Genomic DNA, 20,766 nt, shown 5'->3' on the forward strand with positions numbered 1-20,766 from the left:
AACACCACATAACAGCAACTCAATAGGAAAAAGAGAGGAAGAGAATGTCAAGGACCAAATCAATTGGAAGAGTATAAATTGTATTGACACTTGACAGCTAAATAAGAGAAAAACTTTTCCCCAAAGGTATAAATTTAACTGATATGACAAAAGCAACTAGATTTTCTAGACAAGAGAGAAAAATCAATGAAAGTGATGGAGATCAAGGCACCGCTTCGAAGGATCTCGTTCAAGTACCAATTGGGCCGGTTACGAGAGCACGAGCAAAGAAGTTCAATGATGTGCTCAACGGACTCATCCAAGAGTTATGGGCTCAAGTAAATTCTAGAAGGATCTGGTCAAGGCTAAGAATTGGCAAGAATCGCAGGAAATCTAAACCAAATTGATGCGGAATAAGTTTTCCATAATGGGTTTGTTGCCCAAATAATTGCTTGGACCGCAAAAGATTGCGTTGGGATAAAGAGCTTGCTAGTCTTTTGTAAAGCCTATTTAAGCATGTGGTTGCAAAGAAAATGACAGACATTGATTATTCATAAAACTTGTGAGGTTTATTCTCTTTGGTTCTTTGAAGAACTACTTGAACTTATCGGGATTTCCCGTGGCGTTCATCTCGACTTATCAAACAGAGTTTCCACCACCGTTTGTGGCGTCTTCCTTATACCGAAGTTCTTGTTTGTCATAAACAACGGGTCGAGGTCTTCCATTCGAATCTGTTCATAGAACGATCTTGGGTTCCCTTTCGTTGTTGGGTCTCGTTATTCTTGACATTCACATCAAATTATTGCAATAGGATGTTAGGGTGTCACTGGAGAAATGGAACTTCAACTATGAAGGTACACCTTCAAAACTATCCAACCTCTCCACTTAGAAAACCAGATATACCCAAAGGTCAAACTCTATTGCAACAGTCATTTAAGAAAATGTCAGAGGGTGGTAGTAGCAATAGCAATACCAATCCACTGGGATTTGTGAAGTATGATCCGATTAAAATAAGGAAATTAATCAATATTTCATCAAGGAGGAGTTGCCTTTTTGGCATGTGGAGAGTGATGGGTTTAGAAAATTGATGAATGGAATTGAATCAAGGTTCAATTTACCATGTCGCATTACTACAAAAGGATTGCATGAAGTTATATGAGGAAGTAAAACTTAATTTGAGGGCTTTTTTTGGGGGAAAAATGATTTGCATCACTACTGATACATAGACATCTCTTCAAAATTTGAACTACATGGTTGTTACCGCTAACTTCATCGATTCTAATTGGAAAATGCATAAGAAAATAATCAAGTTCAACTTAATTTCAAGTCATAAGGGTGAAAATATTGGAAGAATGTTGGAGAATACATTGATAGAATGAGAGATTGAATCAGTGTTCACTATTACAGCTGACAATGCTACAGTCAATGATGTGGCAATTGATTATATGAGAAGGGAGTTTAAGGACAAGAGAACTACTATTTTGGAAGGTGAATTCCTTCACATGTAGTGGCAACACATATATATTAAATCTTGTTGTAAATGAAAGCTTGAAAAATAATTAGGTGAATGCGTTTCTAATATTATGAATGCAGTGAAATTTGTGAGGTCTTCATCGCAGAGAATGGCAAGATTTAAAGAATGCATAAAGTATGAAAAAAAAATTCAATGTACGAAGACGGTGTCTCTAGATGTTCAAACAAGATGGAATTCTATGTACTTGATGTTGAGTTCGGCTAAGAAGTATGAAAAAGCTTTTACTCGACATGGGGAGAAAGATGGTCACCCGTTTGTTGTTCCTAATTGTGATGAGTGGGAAAATGCTAGAGAATTCGTGAAGTTTTTGAAACTTTTTTATGAAGCAACATTGAAGTTTTCTACCTCAACTCATGTCACATCCAACTTGTATTTCATTCAACTTTGTATTATTATAAAAACATTGTCTAATGGATGTATGAGTTCTAATCCTATCCTTAGTGCAGTGAGTTGGGATATGAAAAGGAAGTATGAAAAGTTTTGGGCGACTATGGATAAGATTAACTTATTGTTGTATGTTGCTCATGTTCTTGACCCGCGTACCAAGTTTAAGGCTTTACAATATTCCTTGGTAAAATGCAGTGGCCCTGAGTGGGCGAAAGAAATCGAGACAAATGTGAAAAACTTCTTAAACCGTTTGTGGGCAATACAATAAGTTATATTGGGGGGCGTTTGTCTAAATTTGATGCGGGTTTGGAAAGCTCAATTGTTACATCTATGGATGCTAATGGTGATAACAGTGATGATACACTTGCAGAGACGGAATATATGAATGACCTATTCCAACACCTTGAGGAAGAGAACAACTTGGAGTGTATGTCGGAGGTGGATCATTATTTTTTGGATGGGAGTGAAGCAACATCAAAAGATTTTGTCATCTTACTTTGGTGGAAAGTTAATGTACCTAAATATGCTACCTCGCAGAGATAGCCCGTGATATATTGGCTATTCCTATTTCCACAGTTGCATCCGAGTCCGCATTCAGCAACTGGGGACATATATTGGATCCTTTTAGGAGTTCATATATTGGATTCTGTTCTTTTTAATCGGGTATCTTGTTACAGGTGACTTGTATTTCTGATGGTAGCAGATGCTACTAGTTTTAAAAAAATGAATTTAACTGGATTGCATTAGGTTGGGCTAGAATTTTATAACTGAAAATATAAAGCCCAATGAAGTCCCCCCCCCCCCCCCCCCCCCCCCCAAAACAAAAAAAAAAAGGCCGAATGCCTAAAATAATTAAAATAGACCCAAAAAATGTAATTTTTTTAAAAAAAAAAAAAAAAAAAAAACCCGGTCTGGGAACCTGGATCATGTCCATTTGATTGAAAATCCAATAACCGGAACCGGATTTACACCCCTACTTTTACCCTTGTCCCCACAAGTAGAATGAGTATGATGGTTAGACATTCTAGGTTTAACAAACATAGTTCTATACGCAGGCATAACATGTGAAGAAGAAGCAACACTATCAATACTCAAAGTAGAATCAAAAGGTTTTTCTAAAGGCAATTTTGATTTCATTAGAGCATATTCCAAAGGCTTAATTTTTTTTCAATAAGAACATCTTTCTCTGTTTCAAAATTTTTACATCTTCGTAGATGATCAATGCTAAAAAAATCTTCAAATTGATTGAAAAACTTGGCACATATCATTTGGAGTTCAACTTTTTCCATCAAATCAACATTGATAGACATGATAGAAAATATTTAGAAGTAAAAAAGAATCACACTCAAGAATTTAATCTACACAGAGTGTACCAAACTCTGATACCAATTGAAGCTACTCGTCCCTTTTTGGAGCTGTCTTCCACGGGCTAGTGGTAGCCATAGGTTGTCCCCTCCTAGCCAATCCCTTCCTTTATGGCTTGATGCACCATATCCGTTAACACAACATAGTGCAGTAACTCGACTATATCTACAATCTCACGATTTAGACCGTGCAAAAACCTAGCCATGGTGGCTTCCCAGTCCTCTTCTACATTAGCCCGGATCATAGCTACCTTCATCTCCTTGTTATCCACACTCTTGGAACCTTGAGTTAACCTCTGCAACTTTTGATACAATCCGTTATAATAATGGCTGGGTACAAAATGCTTCCTCATAAGCATTTTCATCTCCTCCCAAGTGTCCACGGGTGGCTCTCTATTTCTCCTCCTATTAATCAGAAATTGATCCCACCAAACAATGGCATAATCGATGAATGCAATTGCAGCCAACTTAACCTTCTTTATCTCCGAGTAGTTGTGACAATCAAACACCATCTCCATTTTAGTTTCCCACTCCAAATAAGCTTCAGGATCATTTTTACCTTGAAAAGATGGGATTTTAATCTTTATGTTTCCTAAATCATTATCCCTCCTAGGCCTACCCACCTAGCTTCTCTATTCCCATACCCACGCTCAAACCTGCCCCGGTTCAAATATGGCTCATCAAACTCCTCCAACTCCGCATCTTCCTCAACATTCCGCCACGGAACACGCCCACCTTGCTACCTATTGGGATTGTCTTGTTGCTGTCCTCTAGGAGTTTCTGCTTCTACCCTGTCCAACCTCTTGTGAATAGGTTCTAATTCAGCCCTCAACATACGCCTCATCTCTCCTAACAACGCTTGCATTTGGAGGTTTGAAGCTGCGGATTGTCGAAATTCTTCGGTTGTGTATTCTTCTTGATTATTGGACATGTTTAGAATCTGCAAAACAAGGTTAGAATCCTCACAAGCACTCCCTCACGTGTTTCACTCAAGAATTGATACACTTGCACTCGTGTTTTCACTCTAAACGGCTCTTACCCTCTTATGGTCTTACACACTATTGCCTTTTTCAACTCTTTTGTGTCTTCTTAGTTCTTAATCGAACTTCAAGAAACTAATTCAAAATAATCCAACAGCAATTCAAAAATGAGAATCAACCAAAACTCATCAAAGAGGTCATGAATTTGAATAAGGTGAGAAACAAGATAGAAATGAAGAAATTTTCTTACTGGAATCGTATACTTTTTTTTGTTTTTGTTTTTTGTTTTTTTGTTTTTCACAGCAAGGAACAGGAAATTAAAAATAATAAAGTATAGTCAAACTTGCCTTAGAACCAAGGCTCTGATACCAAAATGATATGAACTCCACCAACAATTGTGATGAAACCCGATAACAATGATGGTTTGAATTCCCAAGATCGTGTAGACAAGATTTGTTGAGCCTTAACCTGTCACCTAACTAGATAAGAAACCAAGACTATGAAGGATTGAAACGCCACACCAAGAAACCTAAGAATATCTCAAGAATCAAGGTGGTAAGTTTGGTTGTTTGAACGACACAAGATTAACTTGATAAGTTCATAGAGTTCTTTCAAGAACGAAGAGGAACACAAGACCTCACAATAATAATAATTTTCTGAAAACAATATCTCCTAGAAAATTCATAATGCCCATCTATATACTTGGAACAACCCTCCAAGAATAGAAAAAATCATAACTACAGCTTTAAAAGCAAATGACTAAATTCAATGTTTTTAACATAACCAGCCAAGACCAAGTTCATTCCCCTATTTAATATCCTTGAAACTCAACAAGTTCACACCCTTTAATGGTCAAACCATGTTGGTCACATTTTTGCATGCTAATTAGCCTCTTCAATTGCTTTGATGAGATAGAGACTAAGCCTTGATTATTATTTGAGCCCATCTTGGTCTTTTTAGAATTAGCCCAATTCTCTTGGATTAGCCCATTTAATGTTCCTTGAAACGTTTGGCTCTAAGTCTTGAAATTGGGCCACTAGGAAGTGACAAAGGGTCTTGTGCAACCTCAACTCCATTCCCACGTGTATGATCAGCTTGTCCAGCTCATTGGTTTGCATCACTAACTCTAGTACTCGCTCACACTGACGTCCAAAGGCAATGAGCTAATGGGTGTAGGCATGGTATCATCTATTTCAGGAAATGTGGATGTCTTAGTACAGCTAAATTAGATGCTATTGTTTTCCAGCTTAAGGTCTACGTGCATGCGAATGTCCTCGTGTGTATGTAAGCCTAAGCCACTGAATCAAAAAAGTATTATAGTAGGTGAGAATGTATGAGTTGTTTCCAACAACAGAACTTCTATGTATAATCTCAACTGCATAGTATGCTTTAAATGTTTTCTCATAGTCGGTGTTTACTGTATCAGCTACAGGTGTTTTCAAAGACAAAAGTTTATAAAATTTGAAAATAAAAATATGACTTCTAAACAACCAAGTGTGTGTTTGTGTGCAACAAAATATCTTAAATGCAGAAAATAAAAGAGACAAGCTATTTGTTGATGAAGTGGAAACTCTATGAAGAGAAAAACCACTCCGAGGCAGCTAAATCCAGGAAATTCACTATCCAAAGACAAAGCAAGTTGATGGAGATCAAGGCACCACTTCAAAGGATCTCGTTCAAGTACCAATTGGGCCGGTTACGAGAGCACGAGCAAAGAAGTTCAAGGATGTGCTCAACGGACTCATCCAAGAGTTATGGGCTCAAGCAAATTCGTGGAGGCCCATTGAGCATGATCCACGTGGGCAACAAAGAATTGTCACCTTGATTCAAGTTCTAGAAGGATCCGGTCAAGGCTAAGAATTGGCAAGAAAACAATCGCAGGAAATCTAAACCAAATTGATGCGAAATAAATTGATGGTGGACTGACATGGAAATATGTTGGACCACAAAGATAATTGATGGTGAACCGTCATGGAAATATGAAGAGTACCATATTTAGAACGATTTCATGCCTTATTCAAGTTAGATGTTTAAGTACATATTTTGATTTGATATTTCTAAGTTTTCCATAATGGGTTTGTTGCCCAAATAATTGCTTAGACCGCAAGAGATTGCGTAGGGATAAAGAGCTTGCTAGTCTTTTGTAAAGCCTATTTAAGCATGTGGTTGTAAAGAAAAAGACAGACATTGATTATTGATAAAAACTTGTGAGGTTTATTCTCTTTGGTTCTTTGAAGAACTACTCGAACTTATCGGGATTTCCCGTGGCGTTCATCTCGACTTATCAAATGGAGTTTCCACCACCGTTTGTGGCGTCTTCCTTATACCGAGGTTCTTGTTTGTCATAAACAACGGGTCGAGGTCTTCCATTCGAATTTGTTCATAGAACGATCTTGGGTTCCCTTTTGTTGTTGGGTCTCGTTATTCTTGACGGGGTTCACATCATTTGGTATCAAAGCACGGTTTCTAGTTCAGGTTTGCATATCCCTTCACATCACTATTTCAAAATTTTATTTCGTTATTCTTAAAAGCTAGTTGCTGATCATCAAAAAAAAAAAAAAAATCGTGTCAAAATTCAGATTTATGATTTTCGCGAATCTTTGCTTTAATTTTTCAGATTTGAATTCCATTCTTAATTGATTACGCGAATTTTTGCAACTTCCATCTTTGAATTACATGTCGTTATCAATTGTCCTTTTGTCTATTTCCATGTCCTTGTTGAAATCTGATTAATAATTTCAAGATTTGGATTTTTCTTTCCATATCTACAATTTCCATATTTGATTTACACGTCGCTTTCAATTGTCCTTTGTATAGTTCCATGTCCTTATTGAAATCTGATCAATCGTTTTTGGCAATTACAATTATTATTGCTGCTTGTGACTAAAATAAAAAAAATATATATATCCGGACAAAGAAAAAAAAAAATCACTATTCTGTGCTTCCAAAATTCCAAACTATCATATTCCTTCTATTTCTAATCTGAAAATTTTCATATCCCTTGTGTTCAAATCTGAAATTCTTTGAGTAGTTCTAGGTGAATTGTTGCTGGAAATTTTGAATTGTTTGTTTAATTTTAAAAGAACTAAGAGAGAGTTATCTAGTGGAAAAAGGCAAGAGTGGTGACAACATCAGAGGGTAAAAGCCATATTATTTTGAGTGAAACACGAGTGGAGAGTGATCCACCTTCTTGAGTGTAAACACGTAAGGGAGTGATTCGTGAGGTTCTTTTTTTCTTTCTAACCTTTGTTTTGCAGCAATCATGTCTCACGATAGTGGTAAGAGTATTGCCGAAGATGATGCAAAATTGGCTGATCTGAAAATGTTTATGGAGGCCATGATGAGTGAGATGAGGCGTGTGATGAAGATGGAGATGGAGCAGGTTCACGAGTGGATAGATCAGATGGAGAATAGAAGTGAGGAGCAACCACAAAACGGTCGTAATTTTCGTAGAAGGGAAAGAGTTCCACCGAGGGAGGAGGATGAAGAGCGTTATGGGTCTGGTTTTGATGAAGATAGGAGACCTGGAGGAAGATTTAGAGAAGCTAGGAATCGTGAAGATAACAACTTGGGTGGTATTAAGATGAAGATTCCGTCCTTTCAAGGTAGATCTGATCCTGAGGCATATCTTGAGTGGGAGAAGAAGATGGAGTTCGTGTTTGATTGCCACAACTACTCCGAGACAAAGAAGGTAAAGTTAGCCGTGATTGAATTTTCTGAATATGCTATTACTTGGTGGGATCAACTTGTGATAAACAGGAGGCAGAATAGAGAACGCCCAATAGACACATGGGAGGAGATAAAAGTAGTGATGAGAAAGCGGTTCGTTCCAAGTTACTACTACCGAGAGTTGTACAAAAGGCTACAAGGTCTTAGACAAGGGAGTCGAAGCGTAGAGGACTACTACAAGGAGATGGAGATTGCTATGATCCGTGCTAATGTAGAGGCTACAATGGCTAGATTTTTACTTGGCTTAAACTGGGAGATCCATGATAAGGTAGAGATGCAGCATTATGTGAAATTGGAAGATATGGTGCATATGGCTATCAAAGTGGAACAACAACTCATGAGAGGGAGTGGGATACGTGCAGGCCATAACTCTAGTTCTACCTCTTGGAAATAGAGTCATGCCAAGCCGCTAGACAAGTCACAAACGCCCAAACCCGAGCCCAAGTCCGCAACCACCAGCCACTTTCCTCAAGGTAAAACCGAAGCCTCTACCTCTAGGAATCGTGATATTAAATGTTTTAGATGTCAAGGAAGTCAATGTCCAAACAAGCAAGCCATGGTGTTGCAAGCCAATGGAGAAATTGTGACCGATAATGATGATTCCGACACCGACAACATGCCGCCATTGGAGGATGTTTCCGATGAGGAGTATTTAGCCCCTGACGCATTGACATTGGTAGCGAGGAGAGCATTGAGCTTGCAAGCAAAAGAAGTTGATGGAGTACAGCAGGAGAACATCTTTCACACTAGGTGCTACGTTAAAGACGAGGTATGTAGTATGATTATTGATGGTGGTAGTTGTACTAATGTTGCAAACACAATTATGGTGGAGAAATTGGGATTACCCATGATAAAGCATCCTAGACTGTACAAGTTGCAATGGCTAAATGATAGTGGTGAGATAAGGGTGAATAAGCAAGTGTTCGTTGCATTTCGAATCGGTAAATATGAAGATGAAGTGTTGTGTGATGTAGTACCAATGCAGGCGGGACATTTATTGCTAGGGCGTCCATGGTAGTTCGATAGGCAAGTGAAGCATGATGGCTTTACGAACAAGTACTCTTTTGTACTTAATCAACGATCAATCACTCTTATACCATTGACACCGCAGCAAGTATACGAGGATCAAGTGAGATTACAAAAGGAGAGTGCACAAAAGAAAGAGAGTGAGCAAAGGAAAAGGAGTGAAAAATAGAGAGAGGCCGAGAAAAATGAGAGAAAAAGAAAATCAAAGTTCGGCCCTTAAGAGAAAACAAAAGAATTTCTATGCAAAAGTGACTGTGATCAAGCGGGCAATGTTTTCAAAATAGTCGATGATTGTACTTTTGTACAAAGAGGCACTTTTAAACACTAACGAACTTGACCTTCCTTTGCCTAGTTTTATTGTTTCTCTTTTGCAGGAGTACGAGGATGTCTTCCCCGAGGAAATACCACATGGGTTACCTCCAATCCGAGGGATTGAACATCAAATTGATTTTGTTTCCGGTGCAACCATCCCAAACCGACCAGCTTATAGGAGCAATCCTGGGGAGACAAAGGAGCTTCAACGGCAGGTAAGTGAATTGTTGGAGAAAGGGCACGAGAGGGAGAGCATGAGCCCATGTGCAGTTCCGGTCTTACTTGTACCTAAGAAGGATGGGACATGGAGAATGTGCGTTGATTGCCGAGCCATCAACAACATAACGGTTGATGAGGAGAAGGTACGAGCAATCCAAGATTGGCCGAGCCCCACAAGTGTAGGTAATGTTTGTAGTTTTCATGGACTTGCTAGTTTCTACCGGCAGTTCGTGAAGGACTTCAGTAGCTTAGTCGCACCGCTTACCGAAGTGATCAAGAAGAACGTTGGATTTCGGTGGGGAGAAGAACAAGAGAAAGCATTTCAATTAATAAAAAAGAAAGCTGACTTTGTGAAGCAGAGTCATGAGAAAGCAAGACTCAACATTGAGCGAAGAACGGAACAATATGCCACACAAGCCAACAAGGGACGTCGCAACTTGGTTTTTGAACCCGAAGATTGGGTTTGGCTGCATATGAGAAAAGAAAGATTCCCGGTGAAAAGACGTTCCAAATTGCTCCCAAGAGGAGATGGCCCTTTCCAAGTCCTCAAGCGTATCAATGACAACGCTTACAAGCTAGATTTACCTGGTGAGTACACTTTTAATGTTACTGATTCGAGTCCTTTTGATGTAGGAGATGATTTGAGGGCAAATCCTTTTCAAGAGGAGGGGAATGATGGAGATCAAGGCACCACTTCGAAGGATCTCGTTCAAGTACCAATTGGCCCGGTTACGAGAGTACGAGCAAAGAAGTTCAAGGATGTGCTCAACGGACTCATCCAAGAGTTATGGGCTCAAGCAAATTCGTGGAGGCCCATTGAGCATGATCCACGTGGGTAACAAATAATTGTCACCTTGATTCAAGTTCTAGAAGGATCCGGTCAAGGCTAAGAATTGGCAAGAAAACAATCGCAGGAAATCTAAAAAAAAAATTGATGCGGAATAAATTGATGGTGGACTGACATGGAAATATGTTGGACCACAAAGATAATTGATGGTGAACCGGCATGGAAATATGAAGAGTACCATATTTAGAACGATTTCATGCCTTATTCAAGTTAGATGTTTAAGTATATATTTTGATTTGATATTTCTAAGTTTTCCATAATGGGTTTGTTGCCCAAATAATTGCTTGGACCGCAAGAGATTGCGTAGGGATAAAGAGCTTGCTAGTCTTTTGTAAAGCCTATTTAAGCATGTGGTTGTAAAGAAAAACACAAACATTGATTATTGATAAAAACTTGTGAGGTTTATTTTCTTTGGTTCTTTGAAGAACTACTCGAACTTATCGGGATTTCCTGTGGCGCTCATCTCGACTTATCAAACGGAGTTTCCACCACCGTTTGTGGCGTCTTCCTTATACCGAGGTTCTTGTTTGTCATAAACAACGAGTCGAGGTCTTCCATTCGAATCTGTTCATAGAATGATTTTGGGTTCCCTTTCGTTGTTGGGTCTCGTTATTCTTGACGTGGTTCACATCACAAGTTACAAACCACTCGTACTCACAAGTATAACACAAATCCCATCGTGAACGCTTCCCAACGAAGTCTCATACTTGAAGGGGTCTTTGATGAATTCCTTTACCTTAGGGCCAACCCCCTAAGATAGACTTCACATGAACAAAGGTAGCATACACCGACAACGGCTAGAGAGTTAGATCTTCAATTCTCTCTAAACACCCTCTTTAAGCACTATGGAATTCTATACTAAATTCTTACAAATAACAAAGCCTAGAGCCCTCTTTATATAGGCTTTAGAAAACCTAATTCTAGACAAATTTGGACTCTGGCTGTGGAGAGCGTCCGGACGGAAAATTGCCTTGTCTGGACGGTCTTCTGCGACCGTCTTTCCAGAATAGCGCGATTCTTCCCAAAACTGGACCATGTCCGGACGGCTTGGCCGAGTGTCTAGATGGTCTTCGTTGTAACTTCTTTCCGCACTCGTAAAGAAAACCCGAAATATTTTGGAATGCTAGATATTGTTCGGACAAATAAGTGTCGACTAAAATCCAACTCCGAGTAGACATTGGAAAAGCTTGACCTAGCGTCTGGACGGTGTTGCCCTGACTTCCGGACGTCTTCAACGCTGAAGCTTCTAGACACTATGCCTGTCCGGACGGTTGCACAAGAACCAGCTAGCTGACTTGAAATTTGCATGGAATCTTCATGAACATCTTCTAGAAACTTGTGACAAGGCACATGGCTTGAAATAAACATTGTCTATAAAACTTGAAGATTATGAATAAGACCGATAATCCTGTTTAAATAGCAACCATTACATAAAGTGTTTTTGTCATCCAGAATGTAGCCAACATAAAATACTAACAAACTCCCCATTTGGCCATTCTGGAACAAAAAACTAACTGGTTTGGAAATACATTCCCGGTCCAAAACAAAAAATACTCACCCTTTTTGTCACAAAATGACAAAAGGTAAACATAGTATAATAGAAAAGCCATGGTATTGTAAATTGTTCCAAAATAACAATAATAAAAACATATAGAAAGAGTAATAAAAACTCTCAATCATCATCATCATTCAGCTTCGGGTAATGATACTTCAGGCACTCCCGGATGTCGATCTGGCTCTGCTCAACCCGCTCTCCTATAAGATTGACTTCCCGTTGTAGAGCTCTCATGGAAGACATAAGCTCAGCAAAAGCAGCTTCAATGTCGAAGGAAGGAGGCACGACTCTGATCTGAGAGTGGGACTTCTCCTCCCCCTGAGGTCTAGTACCAAAGAAATCATGGAGGAAATCCAAGCTAGGAGCCTTAACTCCTAGCGAGAAGGGAACACCTGAAACTGGCAGAACTGGGTCCCTGAGCACAGAATTGATAAGCTGGGGATCACTGAAAGGTGTGCCCTCTAACCAATTTCCATCCCAGATTCATTCCTATCACTGAAGAATTCCATGATCAACCCTCTGTCATCATCCTGAATGATAATCATGTGGCCATAGAATTCTTGCACCAGTCTAGGAAAAGCCAGCCATGCATAGTTATAAAGGTACTCCCACTGATTCTCCTGAATCATCTGCCCAATTGGGAGTAGAACTGGGATCCCTCAAATCATCGTGGAGAAGATTCTGCTCCGACAAGACTTGTCCAGGCGGAGATGCCTGTCGCTTTGCTTGGCTCGTGGTGGAGAGTCGTCGGAAGACATTTTTCCTGAACTAAAAACCAAAAAATATTCCAAAAAAAAAATCATGAAAGCATTAATTCCCGTTAGTTCAAAAGAAATTTGGGCATTATGACGGTTGTAAAATGACCTGTCCCAGAAATTACAATTGCAAAAATAATCAAAATATAACAGTCCAACTCAGATAATAGGCAATATCTCAACCCAACACAGAGAATATGAGCAACACATTATAAATCACATAAACTTAAAATATGATAATCCCTAAAAAAATCACTATTTTAAGCATAAATACTTAAAAGATATCAGTAAAAAGGTAGAGAAACATACATGGGGTGGAAAGAAATCACAAAAAGACAAGTGCACGTGAGAAACACGTGAAAAGGGCAAAGAAAACTGCACAAAATGACAAAAAAAATCAAAAGAGATGAAAAGTATGTCGTGCAGCGCAGGGGGGAATACGATTTAACCCTCAAGGGTTAACCGTCTGGACGTATCACTAACGCCGTCCGGACATAGTGCCACGTAAGATATCGCACTAAAGTGCTAGTTTGGACCAGAAACAGGAACGTCCAGACAAACCTACCGCTACGTTCAGACACTTCACTTAAAATCTGCAAAAAAAAAAAAAAAAAAAAAAAAAAAAAAAAAAAAAGAAAAGAAAGAAAGAAGGAAAAAGAAAAAGGAAAGAGCGGAAAAAATATTTCACATAAAAAATTTCCAAAATACGCATGTATAAAAAGTTGATGACACAGTTCAATAGGATTTTAACACAGAAGCTAAAATATAACAGAGAATTTTCACAGTTGGATCAATCAAAAGTCAAAACCTTATCAAACTAGAGCCTATTCACCCTCATCTGATACTCTCCCACTAAGAAGTAGCACAATTTTAAATTTTACTTGCACCATGAAGGACAAGATATATAGTTGTATCAGCAAAGAAATAGTGAATTTATTCATGTAACTTTTAAGCATAGAAATATCTGCGTGTTTCTTTTTGGTGCTGCAACTTAGAGAGGAAGCCAGAATTTTTTGGACTAGGTTAAACTATGAAATTGGTCAATTTGACAATCCTAGCACATAAATAATCTCTTAAAATAATTTTTTGAAGCAGAAAATCAGAGATAAAAAAAAAAAAAAAAATGTACCATAGGGGAGTCTTGGATAGTGCACATTTTCATCGCATGAGGAAAGCAACTATCTATCAAATAGATGCAGCAAGAGAACTTTGCAAATATCAAGCATGAACTCTCAGTTATATAAAAGTCAATATAATTAATGCACCAAGAATTGAGACATCGGGTAAAAATACATAAGATATCTGAAAAGCTGAATAGGGAAATAAATATCTACATCTTTCTCTACCCCCCCCCCCCCCCCCCCCCCCCCTTCCTTTTTTTTTTTTTGTTGAAAATAAAAGCAGAAAAACAACAAAAACATGCTACATAGGAAAAGAAAAATATCTAGTCCAAGCATGTAAGGTAAGGATAAACCTGACCTCAAGGAGAGAGGTTTTGACTACACCAAGATAGAAAAAGTAGCCGCTTGGCGTGCTTTTTCTATCATTCCTATTTAATACTTGCAGAAATATCTCAAGAAAAACAAGAGAGAATATAGGGATAGAAAAGATGGTTCTAGAACAACATGCAAGACATAAGATAAGATGATATAATGATGCAATGCAAGTGTACCTGTCATGCTCTAAGATTTAGGGACCAAAATCCTAGGCATGTGTGACTTCCAAGAAGAAGGAAGAAGCCTTCTCTGAAGATGACTCTGAGGATGAAGACAAAGCTGTGGCTATGTTAGCCAAAAATTTCAGAAGACTGATGAAAGATGATCAATTTAAGAAGAAGTTTTCTGACAAAATGAAGAAACCTCTCAGAGAAGCTGAACTAGAGGAAGAGGAGAAGAGAGATCCCAGAGGTCCCTGATGTTTTGAATGCTCAGGCTTTGGGCATATCCGGGCGGATTGTGAAAATCTCAAAAAGGGAAAACGGAAGGCTTACAATGTGACTCTCAGTGATGAGTCCGAAGAAGATGCTCCAGAGTCTGACAAATTTTTGGCCTTTGTGGCCCCATATATTGAAGAAGAAGAATCATACTACTCAGAGCATAGTGAGAATGAGGTAGAGCTCAAGGAGGCCTACAAGACACTCTACAAAGAGTTTGAGAAGCTGAGGGAAGGCCGAATGCTGCAAGTTAATGATCCGAACAGTCTGCATACTGAGAAGAGTTCATTGTTGCTCAAGATACAGGAGCTCGAGGAAAAGCTACTTGAGACACAGCTCCAGCTAGAGAGAGTCACTGATGAAAAGTTGACTCATATGCTGCCCATCCAGAAGAGCCCACATGACAAGACTGGTCTCGGGTATGTAGCTTCCTCTTCTGATGTTCCTTCTTCCTCAAAGATTGTGTTTTTGCCTCCTACAGTCCCAGAGATTCCTCCAGTTATTGAAGATAAACAGAAGGAAAAGGTCAATGATGATGTTCCAGGCACTCAGCAGTCTCATTCCATCAAAAGACCTCCTATTTGCCATCACTGCGGTCTCAGTGGACATATACGGCCTCAGTGCTCCCTCTTGAAAGCACAAAAGGCCAAAGCCAAGAAAGAAGTGCCTAGACAAGCTCAGTATGGCACTGTACTTGCAGCTCAGCATCAGACTCCTTGGCATCAGGCATCCAATCAAGCACCATGGGGACAAGTACCAAGACATCATGATGTGAACCCCGTCAAGAATAATGAGACCCAACAACGAAAGGGAACCCAAGACCGTTCTAAGGACAGATTCGAATGGAAAAACCTCGACCCGTTGTTTATGACAAACAAGAACCTCGGTATAAGGAAGGCGCCACAAACGGTGGTGGAAATTCCATTTGATAAGTCGAGATGAACGCCACGGGAAATCCCGATAAGTTCGAGTAGTTCTTCAAAAAACCAAAGAGAATAAAACCTCACAAGTTTTATGAATCATCAATGTCTCCCATTACATGGTAGGTACACCTATTTATATAAGAAAATTACTTGCGGAGAAAGTAGTTCTAATCCTAATAAGTAAACAAATCAATTCCTAGCAAGGAAAGAAAATAAATAAAGATCTTAGATAGGTAAAGAAAATAAGTCTTGCAATCCGATCCTTCTAAATTAACGAACAATCTCAGCAGTTCTTAGCCTTGACCGGATCCTTCTAGAACTTGAATCAAGGTGACAATTCTTTGTTGCCCTCGTGGATCATGCTTAATGGGCCTCCCCGAATTTGCTTGAGCCCATAACTCTTGGATGAGTCCGTTGAGCACATCCTTGAACTTCTTTGCTCGTGCTCTCGTAACCGGCCCAATTGGTACTTGAACGAGATCCTTCAAAGCGGTGCCTTGATCTCCATCATTCCCCTCCTCTTGAAAAGGATTTGCCCTCAAATCATCACCTACATCAAAAGGACTCAAATCAGTAACATTAAAAGTGGTACTGACATTGTACTCACCAGGTAAATCTAGCTTGTAAGCGTTGTCATTGATACGCTCGAGGACTTGAAAAGGGCCATCTCCTCTTGGGAGCAACTTGGAACGTCTTTTCACCGGGAATCTTTCTTTTCTCATATGCAGCCAAACCCAATCTCCGGGTTCAAAAACCAGGTTGCGACGTCCCTTGTTGGCTTGTGTGGCATATTGTTCCGTTCTTCGCTCAATGTTGAGTCTTGCTTTCTCATGAATCTGCTTCACAAAGTCAGCTTTCTTTTTGCCATCTAAATTAATGTGTTCCGTCAAAGGTAAAGGAGACAAATCCAATGGAGTTAAAGGATTAAACCCATACACAATTTCAAATGGCGAAAATTTGGTAGCAGAATGAACAGCTCTATTATATGCAAACTCAACATGTGGTAAACATTCTTCCCATGTTTTGATGTTCTTTCTAATGATTGCCCTTAATAGAGTAGACAAAGTCCTATTTACTACTTCAGTTTGACCATCAGTTTGTGGATGACAAGTAGTGGAAAACAATAGCTTAGTACCTAGCTTACACCACAAAGTCTTCCAAAAATAGCTCAAGAACTTAGCATCTCTATCCGAAACAATTGTCCTAGGCATGCCATGTAATCTCACAATCTCTCTAAAGAACAAATCAGCAACATGCGAAGCATCATCCGTTTTGTGACATGGAATAAAATGTGCCATTTTAGAAAATCTATCCACGACCACAAAAACTGAATCTCTTCCATGTTTAGTCCTAGGCAATCCTAACACAAAATCCATTGAAATATCAATCCAAGGCTCACTAGGAATTGGTAAAGGAGTATACAAACCGTTGGGCTGCATTTTGGATTTAGCTTGCCTACATGTGACACATCTACCACAAATCCGTTCGACATCTCGTTTCATGTGAGGCCAGTAAAAGTGTTCCTGCAAAATAGCCAAAGTCTTTGCAACTCCAAAATGTCCCATTAATCCTCCACCATGTGATTCCTGCACTAATAATTCCCTCATAGAACAATTAGGCACGCATAGCTTATTTTCTCGAAATAGGAATCCATCAAGTCTAAAGAACTTACCAGAGGCGATTTTCTCACAAGCTTGATATTCCTCACAAAATTCGTGGTCTTCAGCATATAATTCTTTAATGTGTTCAAAACCAAGCAATTTTGCATCAAGTGTGGAGAGTAAGGCATACCTGCGAGAAAGTGCATCGGCGACTACATTCTCCTTACCTTGCTTGTACCGAATGACGTATGGAAACGTCACTATGAACTCCACCCATCGCGCATGTCTTTTGTTTAGCTTGTGTTGGCCCTTCAAGTGTTTCAAGGACTCATGATCGGTGTGAATCACGAACTCCTTAGGCCATAGATAGTGTTGCCACGTCTCTAAAGCCCGAACCAATGCATACAACTCCTTATCATAAGTTGGGTAGTTTAAGGCTGCCCCGCTGAGTTTCTTGTTGAAGTAAGCAATTGGTCGTCCTTCTTGCATAAGAACGGCACCTATACCAATACCTGAAGCATCACATTCAATTTCAAACATTTTTGAAAAGTTAGGTAAAGACAACAAAGGTGCGTTAGTCAGCTTCTCTTTGATTAATTGAAATGCTTTCTCTTGTTCTTCTCCCCACCGAAATCCAACGTTCTTCTTGATCACTTCGGTAAGCGGTGCGGCTAAGCTACTGAAGTCTCTCACGAATCGCCGGTAGAAACTAGCAAGTCCATGAAAACTACAAACATTACCAACACTTGTGGGGCTCGGCCAATCTTGGATTGCACGTACCTTCTCTTCATCAACCTGTATACCTTGTGCACTAACAACAAATCCCAAAAATACAAGCTTATCGATGTAAAAAGTGCACTTCTTTAAATTAGCAAACAACTTTTCTTTCCTTAGCACATTTAAAACGGATTTCAAATGTACTACATGATCATCTATGTTTTTGCTATAAATGAGTATATCATCAAAATAGACAACAACAAATCTGCCTATAAATGCACGCAAAACATGGTTCATAAGTCTCATAAAGGTGCTCGGAGCATTAGTCAAACCAAAAGGCATAACTAACCATTCATACAAACCATATTTTGTTTTAAAGGCAGTTTTCCATTCATCTCCTTCTTTTATCCTAATTTGATGATAACCACTTTTTAAATCAATCTTAGAAAATATGCAAGAACCATGCAGCTCATCTAACATATCATCTAAGCGTGGAATAGGATGACGATACTTTACCGTTATGTTGTTGATGGCTCGGCAATCAACGCACATTCTCCACGTCCCATCCTTCTTAGGTACAAGTAAGACCGGAACCGCACATGGGCTCATGCTCCTTTGTCCAACAATTTACTTACCTGCCGTTGAAGCTCCTTTGTCTCCTTGGGATTGCTCCTATAAGCTGGTCGGTTTGGGATGGTTGCACCGGGAACTAAATCAATTTGATGTTCAATCCCTCGGATTGGAGGTAACCCATGTGGTGTTTCCTCGGGGAAGACATCCTCGTACTCCTGCAAAAGAGAAACAATAGAACTAGGCAAAGCAAGGTCAAGTTCGTTATTGTTTAAAAGTGCCTCTTTGTACAAAAGTACAATCATCGGCTGTTTTGAAAATATTGCCCGCTTGATCTCACTCACTTTTGCATAAAAATTCTTTTGTTTTCTCTCTGATTTTCTCTCAAGGGCCGAACTTTGATTTTCTTTCTCTCTCTCATTTTTCTCGGCCTCTCTCTGTTTTTCACTCTTTTTCTTTTGCTCACTCTCTTTCTTTTGATCACTCTCCTTTTGTAATCTCACTTGATCCTCGTATACTTGCTGCGGTGTCAATGGTACAAGAGTGATTGATCGTTGATTAAGTACAAAAGAGTACTTGTTCATAAAGCCATCATGCTTCACTTGCCTATCGAATTGCCATGGACGCTCTAGCAATAAGTGTCCCGCCTGCATTGGTACTACATCACACAACACTTCATCTTCATATTTACCGATTCGAAATGCAACTAACACTTGCTTGTTCACCCTTATCTCACCACTATCATTTAGCCATTGCAACTTGTACGATCTAGGGTGCATTATCATGGGCAATCCCAATTTCTCCACCATAATTGTGCTTGCAACATTAGTACAACTACCACCATCAATAATCACACTACATACCTTGTCTTTAACATAGCACCTTGTGTGAAAGATGTTCTCCCGCTGTACCTCATCAACTCCTTTTGCTTGCAAGCTCAATGCTCTTCTCGCCACCAATGTCAATGCGTCAGGGGCTCAATACTCCTCATCGGAAACATCCTCCAATGGCGGCATGTTGTCGGTGTCGGAATCTTCATTATCGGTCACAATTTCTCCATTGGCTTGCAACACCATGGCTTGCTTGTTTGGACATTGACTTGCTATGTGGCCCCTGCCTTGACATCTAAAACACTTAATATCACGATTCCTAGAGGTAGAGGCTTCGGTTTTACCTTGAGGAACGTGGCTGGTGGTCACGGACTTGGGCTCGGTTTTGGGCGTTTGTGACTTGTCCAGCGGCTTGGCTTGACTCAATTTCCAAGAGGTAGAACTAGAGTTATGGCCTGCACGTGTCCCACTCCCTCTCTTGAGTTGTTGTTCCACTTTGATAGCCATATGCACCATATCTTCCAATTCCACATAATGCTGCATCTCTACCTTATCATGGATCTCCCGGTTTAAGCCAAGTAAAAATCTAGCCATTGTAGCCTCCCGATCTTCCTCTACATTAGCGCGGATCATAGCAATCTCCATCTCCTTGTAGTAATCCTCTACGCTTCGACTCCCTTGTCTAAGACCTTGTAGCCTTTTGTACAACTCTCGGTAGTAGTAACTTGGAACGAACCGTTTTCTCATCACTACTTTCATCTCCTCCCATGTGTCTATTGGGCGTTCTCTATTCCGCCACCTGTTTATCACAAGCTGATCCCACCAAGTAATAGCATATTCAAAAAATTCAATCACAGCTAATTTTACCTTCTTTGTCTCGGAGTAGTTGTGACAATCAAACACGAACTCCATCTTCTTCTCCTATTCAAGATATGCCTCAGGATCAGATCTACCTTGAAAGGACGGAATCTTCATCTTAATACCACCCAAGTTGTTATCTTCACGATTCCTAGCTTCTCTAAATCTTCCTCCAGGTCTCCTATTGTTAACAATGGAACCCCGATCTTCTTCTTCATCAAAACCAGACCCATAACGCTCTTCATCCTCCTCCCTCGGTGGAACTCTTTCCCTTCTACGAAAATTACGACCGTTTTGTGGTTGCTCCTGACGTCTATTCTCCATCTGATCTATCCGTTCGTAAACCTGCTCCATCTCCATCTTCATCACTCGCCTCATCTCACTCATCATGGCCTCCATAAACATTTTCGGATCAGCCAATTTTGTATCACCTTCGACAATGCTCTTACCACTATCGTGAGACATGATTGCTGCAAAACAAAGGTTAGAAAGAAAAAAGATCCTCACGAATCACTCCCTTACGTGTTTACACTCAAGAAGGTGGATCACTCTCCACTCGTGTTTCACTCAAAATAATATGGCTTTTACCCTCTGATGTTGTCACCACTCTTGCCTTTTTCCACTCGATAATTCTCTCTTAGTTCTTT

At 39.7% G+C, this 20,766-nt stretch overlaps 1 pseudogene; it reads right to left on the bottom strand.

Moving 5' to 3' along the window:
- Positions 1-12,049: 12,049 nt before the first annotated feature.
- Positions 12,050-20,140, bottom strand: LOC133876149 (uncharacterized; annotated as a pseudogene).
- Positions 20,141-20,766: the final 626 nt, after the last annotated feature.

This window comes from Alnus glutinosa, chromosome 8, assembly GCF_958979055.1.
Source record: "Alnus glutinosa chromosome 8, dhAlnGlut1.1, whole genome shotgun sequence".
NCBI lineage: Eukaryota > Viridiplantae > Streptophyta > Magnoliopsida > Fagales > Betulaceae > Alnus > Alnus glutinosa.